The sequence below is a fragment of the Mustela lutreola genome, chromosome 1 (genome assembly GCF_030435805.1).
Source record: "Mustela lutreola isolate mMusLut2 chromosome 1, mMusLut2.pri, whole genome shotgun sequence".
In the NCBI taxonomy this organism is placed as follows: Eukaryota; Metazoa; Chordata; class Mammalia; order Carnivora; family Mustelidae; genus Mustela; species Mustela lutreola.
The window spans coordinates 246,802,897-246,819,410 of record NC_081290.1 but is presented as its reverse complement, the minus strand read 5'-3'; the positions used below and the strand labels follow the sequence as shown (position 1 = coordinate 246,819,410).

Here is a 16,514-nt window from a genome sequence, read left to right as displayed (position 1 = left end):
CACAGGCAGGTTAGGGACCTCGTAGCACAGGTGTTAGGTGGCAGGGAAGAGACCATCCCCAGCTGCCCTTAACTGGTGGTCCTCGTGGTCCCTTTAAGCCTTTCTTGGCCTGTGTCCATCCTGTTCCATGGTGGGCTGTGCTGCGGGAGATAGGGGAGATGGGGAACTATCGGGTTGGGACTGAGCTTGGCAGCCCGACTTTGTGGCTGTGGAACTCAGGTGGGTCATTTAACTTCTGAACAAAATGGGGCAAAGGCTGGTATCTGTCGCATGGGTCTTTTGTAGTGGTTAAATGAGAATAATACAGACAGTCCCTGACTTAGAATGGTTCAACTTATGATTTTTTGATATGACATGACTGTGGAGGAAAAGAGATATGCATTCCACAGACACCATGCTTTGAATTTTGAATTTTGAGTTGCTTTGATCTTTCCCCGCGTGAGCGATAGGTGTTTTGACACTCTGGTGATGCTGGGCAGCGGCAGTGAGCACAGCTCCCAGTCAGCCAGGAGATCATTGGTAAACAACCAATGGACTTAAAACCATTGTCTTTTTTAACTTTTAGTACGGGATTCAATATATGACGTGAGATTTTCAACACTTTATTGTAGGCTTTGTGTTGGATGATTTTGCCCAACTGTAGGCTAACTTAAGTGTTCTTAGTACATTTAAGGTAGGCTAGCCTAAGTTATGGCATTAGATAGGTCAGGCATACTGAATGCATTTTTTATAAAAGATTTTATTTATTTATTTGACAGATAGAGATCAGAAGTAGGCAGAGAGGCAGGCAGAGAGAGAGAGAGAGAGGAGGAAGCAGGCTCCCTGCCGAACAGAGAGCCCGATTTGGGGCTCGATCCCAGGACCCTGGGATCATGACCTGAGCCGAAGGTCAGGCTTTAACCCACTGAGCCACTCAGGCGCTCCCTGAATGCATTTTTAACTTTGATGTTTTCAATATACAGTGAGTTCATCAGGATATAACCTGTCTGTAGGTTGAGTTGGACATGTGAAATACTCAGTTCCCAGAGCATAGTGTAGTTCAGTAAATTTTAGCAGGTGTTTCCATGTATGCTTTTCTCTATAATGGCTGATGGATCCAAGCATATTTGGGTAATTCCTTCACTTACATCCTACGGTGACTCTTATCTTCTGATAAGAGGATACCTGTGTATGCTGTCCAGCTCAGATTCTCAGGTACAGGCATTTTCTAATAGAGGGCACTGAGCATCCTGATGCATTTCATGGAGGGTTAAAAATGTCCAACTGTACTTGCTATTTTTAACCACAGCTATACCCTAATTATGATGTTGGCTGTTACAGCAGAAGAGGTGAGGCAGTTTGGATATAGTTGCAGCAAAGGTTGTATCTGACTCAAGTTCTGGCTTGCTTACCCTGGGTAAGGGGAGAAATAGCTCTGGTGATAATGGAAAAAAGGAGAGGGGAGGCCGAATTCAGTTCAGCCTTTGTGTATCCATTTTTGCTGTGTCCTGGCACCATATTTGTTGTACTCCGTGGGATGTCAGGGAGCCCAGGTTGCTGGTGAAGCAAGGTATCTGCACCAGATAGGATGGTTAAGCAGTGTGTGACCAAGTGTCCGGTAAGTAGTGTGGGTGCAGCCTGGAGAGGAATGTCCAGGAGTAAACAGTTCAGGGGTTGGAGGCATCAGGAAAGACTTTGGGGTTTTTATGAGTTGGGAATGGGTGGGGACAAGGGAGGGAGTGGGTGCTTCAGGGAGACTAGCATTCATTATTCAGGGTCCTTTCATTTAACAGACTTATACTGAGCACTGTGTGTGTGCCAAGCATTGGTCTGAGCACTGGATACCAAAATGAGTACAGAAGAGCGGAGAACATAGTACTGAGAGGCAGAATGGCCCTTGGGAGCATGATGTGATTCAGGGTTACCTGGGTTTGAATCCCTGCCCTGCCACTTACTAGCTTGCGGATCCTGAGCAAGTTAGGTAATCTGGAGCATCGGTTTCTTCATCTGTAAGACGGGGATAATAATAATTGTGCTGGAGGTGAAATGAGTTCATAAGAAGTACTCAGAATAGTCTTGAACATAGAAAGTACTCCCGTGTGTTAGCCATTTATTATCGCTAGAATGTGACCTCCACGAAGGCAGGAATTTTCTCTCTCAGTTGTGTTCACTGCTGTATTGCTGGCTCTCAGAAAGTATCTGGTACATGGTAAGCATTCAGTTAACGAATCATAGTGTCTTTGCAGTTCTCCAGGAACCTGGGCGGCTGATCTCCGGTAGGGACCCAGACATGTCCACAGCTAGACGATACTGCGCAAATATCTCATTTGATAAGGAGAGCATGGGGACTGGAGGGGGACCGAGGAGGACTGGCCGGAAAAGGCATCCTGGTGGACAAGGGGAGCCTGAGCTGGACCTTGAAAAGCAGGGATTTGTTGGATGATAAGAGCTGTTTGTGGGAGAGGAAGCAGCACGGGCAGAGCAGTAAGAGAATGTGGTGCATTCAAGACGTTGTGAGAGGGAGAGGAAGGAGGCTGCAGAAAAGAGCTGCCTTGGGGAGCTGTGGCTCCATCCTGAGCGCAGTGTGTCTCCAGGGCATGAGCAGGGGTGTGACCATGGCCCCACCATGGTTGTACGGGAGGAGGAAGGGATGTACTGGGGTGCTGGGTGTCTGCAGAGGTGGTGCTGGAGGAAGTAGGCTGGAGCCTTTGAAGGGTAGGTACCCCCCCACCCCACCCCAGGTGAGGGATTGGCCTCTAAAGGAGGAGAAACTGGGTAACCCATACCACTGCTGGCAGCACTCCTGCCTTAAAATAGAAAGAGATGGAGATAAAGAGTGGGTGGTGTGAGTGTCCTAGTGGTGACCTAGTTAAAACCTGACCCCCTAGAAGGGCGAGAGCCAGCCTCACACTTGCCCTGCTTAGCTGGTCCCTCCTCCGCTCCCGGCAATGTGCAGAAGTCCTGTGGCAGGTGACGTTGGCCCCACACCGCTTACAGTAAGTCTGGTTCCCAGGCTGTGTACTCCGTGCTTCCAAGGGAAAGGGGTGAAGGTTGGGGTGCTGTGAGTAAAGGAGAGGAAGAGGAAGAAGCTGGAGTCAATTGAAGAAGACTGAGGAAAACTTTTTATATTTAGGCTTTCGTTCCCCCCAGAGTATCCTAATTCCTCTTAGACTAAACGCCCTTCCCCTCCTGGTCTCCCCACCCAGCTCCCGACTTCCTTAAATGCCACCCAGAGATAGTGGGGAAGAATAAACATGGAGGCTTTCACTTTCATAGGCCCTCTGTCTCATTTTCCTTTGGTCTGCCTGATTTCTCTGAGGCCTTCAGGACTTATATCTATAGCGGATAATTCCCATGCAGGGTCTGCTGAAGGTCCTTGTGCAGGACGTTTTAAACTTGACCTGGGATTTTGAAACTGACACATGGTGAAGATGGTCTGTTTCAGGCTTGTGGAGTGGAGTCCTCTAACCATTGTGCCCAGTGGTGTTTTTCTGTTCTGTAGTCTGGTGGGGTGCCCTGCACTTGTTTCTATTCACAAAACCTTATTCAGCACCTACTGTGTGTATGCTGGCCCTTCCCAAGGAGCCTGTGAGACTGGTGCCAGCAGCAGGGAGAGCCCCTGAGAGCAGAAGCTGCCACTGAGAACCCATAGGTGCTTTTTGTTTCTAAGAGCTGGAGCCTGAGACCATGTTTAAGATGGTCAGGACTTTTGCTCAGCATGTGGGAGTGGGCTCCTGGTACTGAGCCTGACAGGAGGGAAGTGTAAGCTGAGGGTCTTCCTCATGCCTCAGATTCCTCTCATGGTGGTCAGGTGGGAAGGGTGGGCAGAGTTGGCAGGGGCGAGGTGATGGCACAGAAGAGGTTCAACAGGATCCGATCAAATCTCACGAATATCACCAACATTTGTCACACATCATTTGGTTTAACCCTCACAATAGCCCGGAAAGGTGTTATTCCCTCCATTTTGTAGATGAGGATGCAGAGGCCCAAGGAGATGCTATGTCCAGGGTCACACAACTAGGAGCGGTTGGTGGATTCTGATTCAAAAGCAGTTAGCCAGGGGGCGCCTGGGTGGCTCAGTGGGTTAAAGCCTCTGCTTTCGGCTCAGGTCATGGTCCCAGGGTCCTGGGATCGAGCCCCGCATCGGGCTCTCTGCTCAGTGGGGAGCCTGCTTCCTCCTCTCTCTCTGCCTGTCTCTCTGCCTGCTTGTGATCTCTATCAAATAAATAAATAAAATCTTAAAAAAAAAAAAAGCAGTTAGCCAGTTTTTGCACAGCACGCCTTCGAACCTTGTAAGGACCTTGGGTCATATGATATGATTCTCTTTTGCACCTGCAGCTCTGAGCCCCAGACTCAAATGACTTACCTAGAGTCACACAGTGGGAGGTAGTGGAGCTGGGACTGGGACTCATATCACCAAGCTGCCTCACTGGCATCCTTGTGAAGGAGTTCTTCTGCTTTTGGAAGCCAGAAGTAGTTTGCCCAGGAGCCACCCAGCCCCTCAGGGGCAGGGGAGAATGGGTAGTGAGTCCTGCAGGGAGCTGCAGGGAGCTGCCCCTCCTGGCCATGTGGGGGCTTCTGCGCCTCTCTTCCTGCCGCTCTGCCATGATGCACTTTCCACATGCATGTATCTAGGCTGGGGCTCTGGAGACTAAATTCAGTTTGTCTCTTGGTTTACTCAGTGTAAGCAGCCGGTAATGCCCAGGACTGCTTGGCGTCAGGCACATTTCCAGGGAACTTTCAAAAAATCCTGCCATCTCTACTTTGAAATATATCTAGAATCAGATTGTACCCATGACCTATTACCACCTTAGTCCATGCTGTTGTCATCTGTTGCTTGGACTGTTGCAATACCCTTCTAAGTAATCCCTGTGCTACTCTCCCCCTCCCCCCAGTACAGCAGCTAGAGATTGTTCTCCAGTGGAATCTGGGTTATGTCACCCGTCCCAAACCACCTAAAGGCTCCCATCTCCCACACAGCAGAATCCTAGGTCCTCGAGGCTCTGCGTCATCTGCTCCCACCCCTGTTACTCCTCTGACCTCATTTCTTCCCTCTCTCCCTGGTGCTTTGCTCTAGCCATGTTGGTTTCCTTGCTGTTCCTCTGGCATGTGAGCACAACCAGTCTTCAGGACTTTGCACTCACTGTGCTCTTTATCTGGAATGTTTTCCTAAAGATATGCCAGTGGCCCACTTCTCCCTCACTTCCTTCTGGTTTCTCCTCAGATACCACCTTTTCAGGGTGGCCTTTCTGAACTCTTCTCCCCCAGCACACACTATTCCCTTAACTCCCCTCTCTTTCTTTAGAGTTCTCAGTCAGCCCAGACACATTAGATTTTAATTTGTTCACCTTTGCCCCTAGAATATAACAGAATGTCTATTTTGTTCAAGACTATACCTCTAGTGTATAAAACAGTGGCTAGAACAAGGTGTGTAGAAAATTAATTTTTAGCTTTATTGAGGTATAATTGACAAAAAAGTATGTATTTAAGATGTCGCATCTGATGTTTTGATATATATATATATATACATATACACATGCGTGCACACGCGTGCGCACACAAATATTGTGAAATGATCACAATTGAGATAGTTAACACATGTAACTTCTTGTGTTACTTTCTTGGTGTGTGGTGAGAGAAGGTAATTGTTGAATGAATTTATTAAATGGTATAGTGAACCCTGCACTTTTCTCTCTTGGGACTCTGCCTGAGAAGCTAGTCAGCCACTGAATGGTGCCTCCCCATAGCCAAGGGAGCTATGGCCTGAGAGGCAGAGGGATGGGCCTTGGGTACACTGGCTTGGGTGTCCCCAAAGAGTCCTCTCCAGTCTGGGGATCACATGGCATTTTTATTATCTCCATGCTGGCTTCCAGTCACCACTTCTGGGGAATTTTCTGAAAATCAATGTATTCTATCAAGCTTATCCACAGTGACAACAGCAGATTAAAATGTGTTGGCTTACCAGCTAACCACTGGGAGTATTTGATGCCTGTTGCGTTCCCACAGCCGTACATGTCCTTGTGATGGGCAGAGGAGATACCATCCCATACCTCGAGGTTCTCCCTGCGGAGCTGGACTTGAGCTGGGCCCTGGACAACAGTTGTGCTTCAGAGCTGAGAGTGGAATAGACCAGAAGGAAAGAAATCAAGGTCGAGTGGACACCTATTGTGTGCCATACACAGGCATGATATTTGTGTAGTTATCCCACACTGAACCTTGAGGTTCATGATTATATGCCCATTTGACGGCACGAGGAAACCAAGGCTCAGAAGTGATGGGACCAAGACTCTCACTGACTCTAGAACCTTAGGAATAACTGGGAAATCACAACCCGGCTGTGAAGGACCATTAGTATTTGGGTCATGGGGACAGTGTGGCATCGAGCAGTGGCACAGAGACAGGAGTGCTCTATTAGGTGTGGCTTGGATGGTTTTGAGACAGCCTGCTGAAAATGAATAGGCATGTCCTTCTTTTTCCTATTATAAATTACCTGGGAATTAGAAGAGGACGTTTTTAAGGAAGCCCCAGAGAACTGGGGCTGGAGAAAGCCTGGCATCAGCCTTCCCCCTGTAGGACTTATGTATGCATCTTGGGGTCACCCCATCCCAGACAATGCTCATCTGACCAAATGCAGCTCAGCCTGGCTCCAGGAGCAGTTTGGAGTAAAACTTACCAGTATTGGAGATCTTGTGGTTGGGAAGGCAGAACATTGCCATGTGCTGGGTAGGAGAAGAGTCCAAAGAAAGAATGGGGGACTCGGACCTGGGCTTTCCTGTCTGGGCATGGAGGGTAGTGCTGGCCTGATTCGTATAGTAAGCCCTTGTAGGGTAAATACTTCTTGCCACTCAGCAAGTGATAGTGGGGTTGGAGCTGCTAAGAGGGCCAAGGGGTGCCTACCTTGATATCAGTTCAGTTAACTTGTTCATACAGTCATTTGCTTATCAGCATTTATTAGCTCCCACGTCTAACAGATGGCATCATGCTGGATTCTGGGGCTACAAAGACAAGGTTGTCTTCAAGGAATTCATAGTGCAGTGTAGGGAGAAACAAAAAGATGACCTTCAGTGGGTAAGGGCTGTGGGACAAGAAAACAGCCTGGGGCTGTAGCATGGTGTCTAAGGCCACAAAGCTATGTGTTGGCAGATTTGGGTTTGACTCTTAACCACTTAATCATCTTTGATCTTTGCATGTTCTTGGCGTGGGTTAGGTGCTTGCATGCTTTGTCTAATTTATTCCTCAACGCAGCCTAATGAGGAAAAAATTTTCCTCATTTTGTGCTTGAGGATTTTAAAACTTGGAAAGAATGAATGATTTGTCTGAGTTGTTCTGTAAATAAGTAGCAGGACTAGGATTCCAATCCAGGTCTGACTCCAAAGTTCCTGTACTTTCTGCTCTATCCAGCTGAGGAGAATGAGTTTTGTTCATGCTCCTGCCATGGCTGGTGCCCTCTGGGAGATGCAGCTTGGGAAAAAAGGAGTTTACTGACCATGAACTCCATAGGAGTTGACAGGATAATGTGACTATCCAGAATGCTAATTTGGTTTGGGGCTGCTTTAATGAAAGTATGGGGCTCACAACATGGGAGATGATGGTGTTGCTCAGTTCTTGGAGATCACAGATGGAGTATTGGGGTCTGTTTTGGGATTACTTTTTTTTTTTTTTTTAAAGATTTTATTTATTTATTTGATAGAGAGAAATCACAAGTAGATGGAGAGGCAGGCAGAGAGAGAGAGAGAAGCAGGCTCCCTGCTGAGCAGAGAGCCCGATGCGGGACTCGATCCCAGGACCCTGAGATCATGACCTGAGCCGAAGGCAGCGGCTTAACCCACTGAGCCACCCAGGCGCCCTTGGGATTACTTTTTAAGAGATATGTGACTACTTGAAGCCTTTCTGAGGAGATGACTGTAATAGGCACTGGAAACCTTGTCTCCTGAGGAACAGCTGAGGATTTCCTGTGGGGAAGAGGAGACCCTCAAGGAAATGAGAACCGGTTGCAAATATCTGAAGGACTGTCACATAGAAGAGCCTTATTATCTGGGAAAGCTATAGGGAGAAAGGTTTTGGCTCTGGGTTTACAATAAAACCTTCCAAAATATCTCCGTATATAGTGAGTGAACTGTCACCAGAGGTAATCACGTACCGATGGAGGTCCAGTGGAGAGTATGGAGTAAATGTTCTCTACCATTCTTCGGCCCAGAGTCCCTGAGTGTGGTTCTGTCTCTGCTCCAGGAGTGAGTAGGGCGGGGGGCAGAATTTAGATGATGTCTGTCCCAAGCCCAGATCTCAGTGGGCTCCAGGACTGCACACACCTCCAGGTGTGGTTGGGAGAATACAGGATTAGAATCAGATGAGAAGACCTGGGTTTGAACCCCAGCTCAGCCCCGTAGAGCTGTATAACCTTGGACAGCACATTTGCTTTCTCTGTAGAAGGAGATCATATCAGTTCCTCCCCTGCTGGACTCTTGTAAGGTAGTGAGTGAGAAAGCTTTTCGTCAAGGAGAAAGGGTTCAAACATAGGTGATTGACAAGTGCTGCCCTGGCCACCAGTAGCATAATTAACATCAAGGAGCTTGGTCTTTCAAACAGTGTCTAGGAAACTTCACTCAGTGGTATTGAGGAGTTAGGTGCAAATGCTTTAGAGAACTGGCTCCAGGTTTGTGGAAAGTCCTCTAAAATATTTTATGATAAAGTAAGTTCCCTGTTGCTAGCAATGAGTAAGAGTCCTCTGCACTCGAGACCTATTGAATAGAGGAGACAGGAGAGAATGGAACAGGTATTAAGAAGGGAGAGATCCAGGAGGCCTTCATGGAAGAGGTGACGTTTGCTTACGGAGTAGACAAATACTTCATTATGTGGGGAGGTGGGCAAAGGCCTAGAGGAGGCAGAGGCAAATGGGTACAAATGTCATGGAAGGAGAGAACCAGATGCTGACGTGAGTGTCTCCTGCCAGCTGGAGAACTCTTCCCTTCCTGACAGTAGAGCTTGACACTCTCTGATAGTTAGTTGAAGGAGACCCAGATTTGTTGCAGTTTGCTGGTAACATTTGGGTCATGAAGAGGCGGGAAGAGAAGTTCCTGGGAGGCTTTTTATATTCCGTTGTTTCTCAGAGGAGGGTGAGGCCAGAGATGGGAGAGGGTTTCCTAGCCAGCTTAAGGTGAGCTGAGGCTAGAACCCGATGCCCGATACCTCATCTGGGGGCTGTTTTCCCTGTGTCTATGGATGACTCTGCCCAGATTCCAATTTTCCTGGTTCTGCCTCCTGGCAGGCTGTTATCCTTAAGAGAGAAAAGGAGGAGAGAACAAAGTTGTATTTACCAAAGGGGCTGGTTGGGCAGGTCTTCTTGCTGAGGCCAGCGTCTAGGCCAAGGTTAGCTGGGCTGGCTCCTGGTGGGTGGAGGTGGGTGGAGTCAGGCCCTGGAGGGCCATAAACTGGGGGCTTTTGGTTGGAGGTGACCACTGGTAGGAACTGAGGTTTGTTGGGGCATTGCTCCTGAGCACAGTGGGCTGGAAAGATTACAGCTCACACATTCTTTCTCAGATTAGGGCCATGGGAGATTATGGGATATACCGGAGGCTGTAGGAGGCCTGTAAATTTCCCATTTGGGGCAATTAATTTGATGGATTGTAAAACAGCTCACCACTTCCTCTCCCCCTCCCTGGCCTGGGCAGTCAGACTGGCCAGAGAATGTCCCAGAATGCTCTCCCCAGAGTCCTGCATTGCCTTCCAGGGCCCCTTGTTAAATGTTCACTGGGGGCTGGACATGTCCTCCCTTCTAGTACAAGGAAGAGCACACAGTAGGTGCTTTATAGAGCCATGCAGAGCTGGTACATATCTGATTGGAGCTTTTCCAGGGTGTTGTTAGGTGTGGGATGGGATGGAGCTTGTGGTGGCAGCTCTGGTTTATAGATGGGGAAGCTGAGCCCCAGGGGATGAGGTAACCTGCCCAAGGTCACTCAGATCATTGGTGATAGCTGGAACACCAGCCTGATTTCCTCTCTTCTGGGCCAGGGTGTGTTCTCCCCAGTTCTGGTGTGTTCAAAGTGAAAGCGAAATAAATAGCACTTTCTCTGGTTCTCTCCCCTGACTTCCTCCTTGCCCCAGTCATGGCTTTGGGGATTGTGTACTGGGTGTGACATGGTTCTACTCCTGTCTCCTCCAAGCAGTTTTGCAGCATGTACTTCTGCGTGCTCACAAGTGTGCTGTGGCTCATCTCAGTGTGTCCCTTCTCAGTGGGGTCTGGCACCTGTGACTGGTAAGGGGTTCCTGCACACGGCGTTTCTCTGGTGCCTCCTGAAGGCCCTGCCCTCTCCAGCTCACACTCGGGGTGGTGCAGGTGGTCCTGACATTTGTCAAGCCTCAGCCCTGTCTTCCCTCCAGGGACCCAAAGACCATCTCTTAATGTGCCTCCTGATTAGGGCCTTCCCAGGTGTTCCTAGCTTGGGGCTTGTCTTTGTGTGGTCTGCACCCTGTTCACCTTGGCCTGAACACAGTCCAGCAACGTCATATTGTGTATAGCTCTCTCCTGCTTCTACGCCTTTGCTCTTGGAGTTTCCATCCCTAGGAATGCCCTGTGCCATCCACACAGCTCCTGCACATCCTTAAGGCTCAGGCATTCCCTTGGGAAGTCTTTTCTGACTGCCCTCTGCCAGGGCTTTGTGATATCCCTTCACTGGTGCTTTCTTCTTTTGTTTAGCAGCTGTGTCGTGAGCTGCTGTTGAGCGAGCCCAGTGTTACTAGTGCTGGGGAGGATGCCTGTGCTCATGGAGCTTACAGCCTAGCATCCTCTCTTGCCACTTATCTCCTTAGTTTATACAGTGTTTCTCTTTCTCCCATATTAGCCCACAAGTTCTCATGCCTTATTCATTCATCTCTCTATCTCCAGCACTCAGGATAGGGCCTGGCAAAGAAAACCCTGAAAGTTAGCGTTGGATGAATGAATGACAGTTCCCTCCAGCCCCCCTGCAGGGTACGCATGTCCCTCAGCTTGGGTGCAGCAGCCTCGCCTTCTCCCGCTCAACCTCCCTCAACACCCTTGGCCCCATCACTCGCAGCACCTCCGGCACCATGCACGCTGCTCACATGACTGTCCTGCTTCATTTCACCTTTTTGGGTCTACATCTTTTCTTTCTCTCTCACCTGGTTGTAAATTTCTTTAGGGCAGGGTCCATTTCTAGTTTCATTTTGTGTACTTGGAGTTCTGCCCTTCCTTATAGTCGGTCAAATGAGTAATATATGAAGTGACCCAGAAAGAAATAAAAATGTAAGGAGAGACTGAGTGCCTAGAGGTACGTCAGTGTATTCAGAAACCTCTGGTGGGCACCTGCTGTGTACCAGCCCTGAGCCTGGTACTGAGCATTTTTGATGAAGGAAGCAGAGGCATCTGCCTTGAAGAGTCCAGATGGAAGAACATGAGGACAGGTGGGGTATAGGATGCCCAGACGCTTCCTTGTGGTGGCACCACAGAGTTAAAGGGGGTATCAGACAGGTCTGGAGTTCGATTCCATCTCTGTCCCTTGGTATCTGGCTGACCTTGGACAAGTAAGTCAACTTCTCGTGAGCTTCAGTCTTCTCATTTATAATATTGGTAAAAACCTCTCCTTTGTAGAGCCATCCATCCATCCATCCATCCATCCGTTGAGTTCCTAATTTGTGTCAGACATTGGTCTAGTTGCTGGTGAGGGGATTGTGGACAAAGTTCATAAGAATCTGCCCTCATGCAGTTTATATCTTAGTGGGAGAAAGACTGGAAACAAAATGGTTAAAATACATAATATCAGAGGATAGTAAGCTCAATGAAGGAAAAGAAGCCAGGAAAGAGGTGAGGAGCACTGGGAGAGCAGGCTTGGTGGGGAAGTACAATGGTCAGAGGAGGCCTCTCTGCAGAGATAACATTTGAGGAGAGATGTGATCAGACAGGTAGACATTGTGGGGTGGGGGGAAGACATTCCATGAAGAGGTAACAGCAAATGCAGAAGCCCTGAGGCCACAGTGTGCTTGGCTGGTTGAAAGAATAACAAGGAGCCAGTGTGGCCAGGATGAAGGGAGTAGGAGCTGAGGTTAGAGAGATGGTTTGTGTGTGTGTGTGTGTAGGTGGTTTGCAGACCTTTGAAGGGACTTTGGCTTTCTCCGTGAGTTAGGTGGTAGTCCTCGCTTGGAGGGCAGAGAGATATGATGTGCCTTTTGGTTTAGAAGAAGGATAGTAATTCTGGTTGTTGTGCAGAGAACAGGCAGCTCAGAGACAATGTAGGCAGTGTGTTCAGCACAGGACCTGGCCTGGAAGCTTTCCTTAAGTGGTAGTGTCGATCTTGATGATAATGTTATTAAAGATTGACCTGGATGCTGGCTGGTCCTGGTCTGGGCCCTCATCTGGCCTTTGCCCCAAGAGCTGCAGCATCCAGGATGCTTTTTCTCTCTGAGGAGAGCGATGGGTCCTGGGCTGGGGAATGAAGAGGGAGAAAGTGTCTGATCTTTGGCTTTTTTTTTTCTTGATCTTCTGTTTAGTAGTCATGGTGAGAGGGTGGTGGTAGTGGTGCAAGAGAGGAGGCAGGAGAAAAGTCCCAGCCTCTATAAACCTTGAAAGAGCCCACCTGGTCCTTGGGAGCTGCCCGTCAGTGGCATGGCCCACTCCATGTCACAAGGAACCAGATGGCCCTGAAATGTTTGTCTTCATCTCTGCTCCTTCCTTCCCTGGAGGTCTAGGGTTCTCAGGAGGGGCTGGAGTTCTGCATGCAGAGCTGCTCCCCTCCTCCCAGGACTTCACAATGAGCATTTCCTCCTGTCACCATCCCAGAATCTCCGTATCTCAGGCCTTTATGGAAACGTCTGGGTCCCTGATGTCTCTGAGGTGGTTTACCTGCTCACTCCATATAGAAAGATCTCTGGCAGCAATCCTGATCAGACTGCCTCTGAGGGATTCCTTTGGAGAGTAGGACGAGTCCACAGCCTGACAAGGCCACCCTTTCTGGAGTGGTTGTATCCTCATTGTTTGGAGGCTCCATTGTGAAGTTGAAATCTCTTCTGCTCTGACTTCCTCCTTTGCTTTTAGTTCTGAAATACAGGGACTGAGGGATGGTTCGTTCCTCTTACAACCCCCCCCCCCCCCCGCCCCGACCAATCTCTTACCCACCCTCTACTAGGTAGAAGTTTACTAGTTTCTCAAGAGGCTCTGTGCAATTCTGACTCTGTTACTCAGGGATCACCTGGTTGGGGTCCTGCAGGGTGAGGGGTTAGCCGGATTGGGAAAGGAAGAAAAGCCTTTGAGGCAGAAGGTAAGATGGTGTCTTTAAATAGTGTGTAGAGTTCAGGAATTCCAGATTCTAGGTGGTTTGGTTTCACTGGAACCGTAGGGGGTGGGGGAAGAGGGAGACAGAGGGAAGGAGGGAGGGAGAGAAAGGGTGAGAAAGAGAGAGAAAGAGGAGGGAGAAGGAGAGAGAGAGAGAGTGAGAGAGAGAGAGAGAGAGAGAGTGTGTGTGTGTGTGTGTGTGTGTGTGTGCGTGTGTGTAGGGTCCTGGCTACTGTGGGGATAGTGAAGCCTGAGAGGTCAGGTCGGAGCCCACCAGAATGAGAGCATGAAGGACTGCCTGTGACCTGGGAGGGGTTGTGGACCTGAGTCAGAGGACTGCCTAGGAGAATGTGCTTTTGGGGACCTGCGGGTCTCATGTTCTCCCAGAGCTTCTACCTGCATTTTTGAGTACCTCTAACTCTCCTTTCTGCTGTGGCCTGGGATTGCTGAGTAAACCTGTCCTTAGGCTTCTGCAGAGTGAAGTTGGGGACAAGTCAGCATGCAGAATGTGCCTTGGACATCCTGTTTCTGTGTTCAGTGTACTGGGCATGCCTGGTTCTGGGCTCCTGCCTCTTGATAACTGCTTTCATGGATTGAGGTAGAGGCCAGGATGCTGTAGCCATGGCTGGGCAGCCTCAGTTTGTGTCCGTAGTTGGCTGGACACATAAGCCTGTCTCTGCTCTGTAGGGTGTCTCATTTATGCAGGGATTCGGCACAAACAGTGTCTGGACTCCAAGCCCTTGGCCAAACATTCCAGATTCTTTGGCCATAAGCATTTTCTAAAGGGGCCTGGGACCCTTCCAGGGCTTGGCAGTTTCTGCTTATGCCCCACACAGATAGCTATTTGTGTTTAATTTTTGTATATTCCCGAGTATGTTTCCAGCCTCCTGGGGGAGGCCCGTCTCTCCCAGCCCCGCTAGCTCCTCAGGAAGCTTCTGGCAGACCCACCTCACTCTGCTGGCATATGGAGTGTCCTCCCACCACTGTCTGTCCTACCCTGGTGTCTCGGATGCTGAAGGGCTGATGGTGGAGTGGGGCTTTTTGTTTTGTTTTTAAATAGGGGCAACGTGGGTAAACAGAGCGGCGTTTCTGGTGCTGTCCAGAGGGCCAGGACCCCACATTCCGGTTCCATGACGACAGCTTGTTTCGTTGCTGCTTGCCGGGCTGTGGGCAGCAGCAGTTTAGACGGAGACAATGGTGGCTCTGTTGAAACGCTGCTGAGCTCCAGCAGAATGCATTTTAATTGAACACTTTCCACCCTGAAGTCTGCGGGGATCTGGTGGCCCACTCCTCCTCATTCCTTCCTTTTCTCTTTGCAGCTCAGGAGCCAGGTTCCTTTTCCCCCTCTAATATGAGCAGCCTCTGGTAGGGGGCGGAGAATGGTTTCCAGCCTGGGGGTGGCTTGCGCTGGGCTGACTTGGCACTGGGACAGGAAAGGAGAGCTGGGGGTGAGGGCTGGAGGTGGCTGGGAGACCTACCTATAACTGGGTCTGGGTGTCAGTGTGGGGCAGGGAACAGCAGGTACTCTGGGAAGATGTCCTCCTCTGGGACGGGGCTGGCTGCTGCTTGGGAACACTGGACCTGAAGTCAAACTGACTAGGTTGTAATTCCTGGGTATACTTCCCAGCTTACCCTCTCTGGACCTCAGTTCCCTCATCTGCAAAATGGGGACAGGAATAGTGTCTGACTCCTAGGATGGTTTTGAGAATTAAATGAATTTAACAATATCGAGTGTTATGGATGATACCTGGCACCTAATACTCAATAAGTACTTTTGGTATTACATTATGTCAGTTTATTTTTATTTATTTATTTATTTTTTAAAGATTTTATTTATTTATTTGACAGAGAGAAATTACAAGTAGACAGAGAGGCAGGCAGAGAGAGAGAGGGGGAAGCAGGCTCCCTGCTGAGCAGAGAGCCCGATGTGGGACTCGATCCCAGGACCCTGAGATCATGACCTGAGCCGAAGGCAGCGGCTTAACCCACTGAGCCACCCAGGCGCCCTATGTCAGTTTATTTTTTATTAAAATTTTATTTACTAGGGGTGCCTGGGTGGCTCAGTAGGTTAAAGCCTCTGCCTTCAGCTCAGGTCATGATCTCAGGGTGCTGGGATTGAGTCCCACATCAGGCTCTCTGCTCATCCTGCTTCCTCTTCTCTCTGCCTGCTTGTGATCTGTCTCTGTCAAAGAAATAAATAAAATCTTTAAAAAAATTATTTACTAGAGAGACAGATTGAGAGAGCCTGAGCAAGGGGTGGAGAGAGGGAGAAGCAGACTCTCCAATGGGCAGGGACCCCGATGTGGGGCTTGATCCCAGGACCTTGAGATTGTAGCCTGAGCCAAAGGCAGTTGCTTAACCGAGCTACCCAGAAACCCCATATTATGTCATTTTAATATTATGTCCTGATCATTATCAGTATTTCATTTTACCCTATAAGGATTTCCTTGGAGACTACAAAAGGGACAGAGCAGTGTTCTTTCTAAAATGCAAATTTGCTCCCATCACTCCTTGGCTTAGAAAGCCTCAGTGAGTCCCCATTGATGCCTCTGCATAAGGAGGAAGGAATTTCTGCTTATTGAAGCCCTACTCTGTGCTAAGTACTGGGCACTTGGTGTACATCAGCTCATTTAGAGTAAGTCCAAAGTGTAACTTACATCAATATTTTTATTTTAGTAATTTATTTTTTAATTGAAGAATAATTGACGTACAATATTGTGTTAGTTTCAGGTTTGTAACGTGATTTGATATTTATGTATGTTGTGAAGTGGTTACACAATAAATCTAGTTACCATCTGCTGCCATATAAAAATTACAATATTATTAATTATATTTCCTATGCTGTACATTACATTCCTGTGTGATACTTATTTTATTACTGGAAGGTTGTTCCTTTTAATTGGCCCTTATCTTGCTTATCTTTTCTCCCCTACTCTGCTAAACCGGAAAAAAAAAACAACCAACCATACCAAAACCAAAACAAAACATCACTCTACCTCAAAGGATGGCTTGTTCTTCTCTGATGTTTCGTTGGCCTTCATCCTCTCTGTCTTTGTGCCTATTCTGCCTTCTGCCAAGAATGCCCTGTGGGTGGTGGCTGTGGATCTGGAGAAGCAGACTGGCCTGGGGAGAGTTTGGGGTTTCCCACAAACTCTGGTGGACGCAGCCTATGTGAGAGCCCACTGGCCAGTCTGACTCTAGGGGCTGGCTCTGCTTGACGCCTGTGCCACCACTCGCTCTGTGGCCCTAGATT

At 48.7% G+C, this 16,514-nt stretch overlaps 1 protein-coding gene across 15 annotated transcripts in view; it reads left to right on the top strand.

Annotated features, from left to right (window-relative positions):
* The window catches only part of PLEKHA7 (pleckstrin homology domain containing A7), a 213,554-nt gene that overhangs the window by 15,835 nt on the left and 181,205 nt on the right, over window positions 1-16,514 (top strand). Inside the window, exon 1 of one of the 15 annotated variants that reach the window (XM_059137325.1) lies at window positions 13,229-13,247. The exons of the other annotated variants lie outside the window; for them this stretch is intronic. The gene's annotated coding sequence lies outside the window, so the exon portion shown is untranslated. Of the gene's footprint in view, window positions 1-13,228; window positions 13,248-16,514 lie in introns of those variants that run through there. 15 annotated transcript variants of the gene reach the window in all.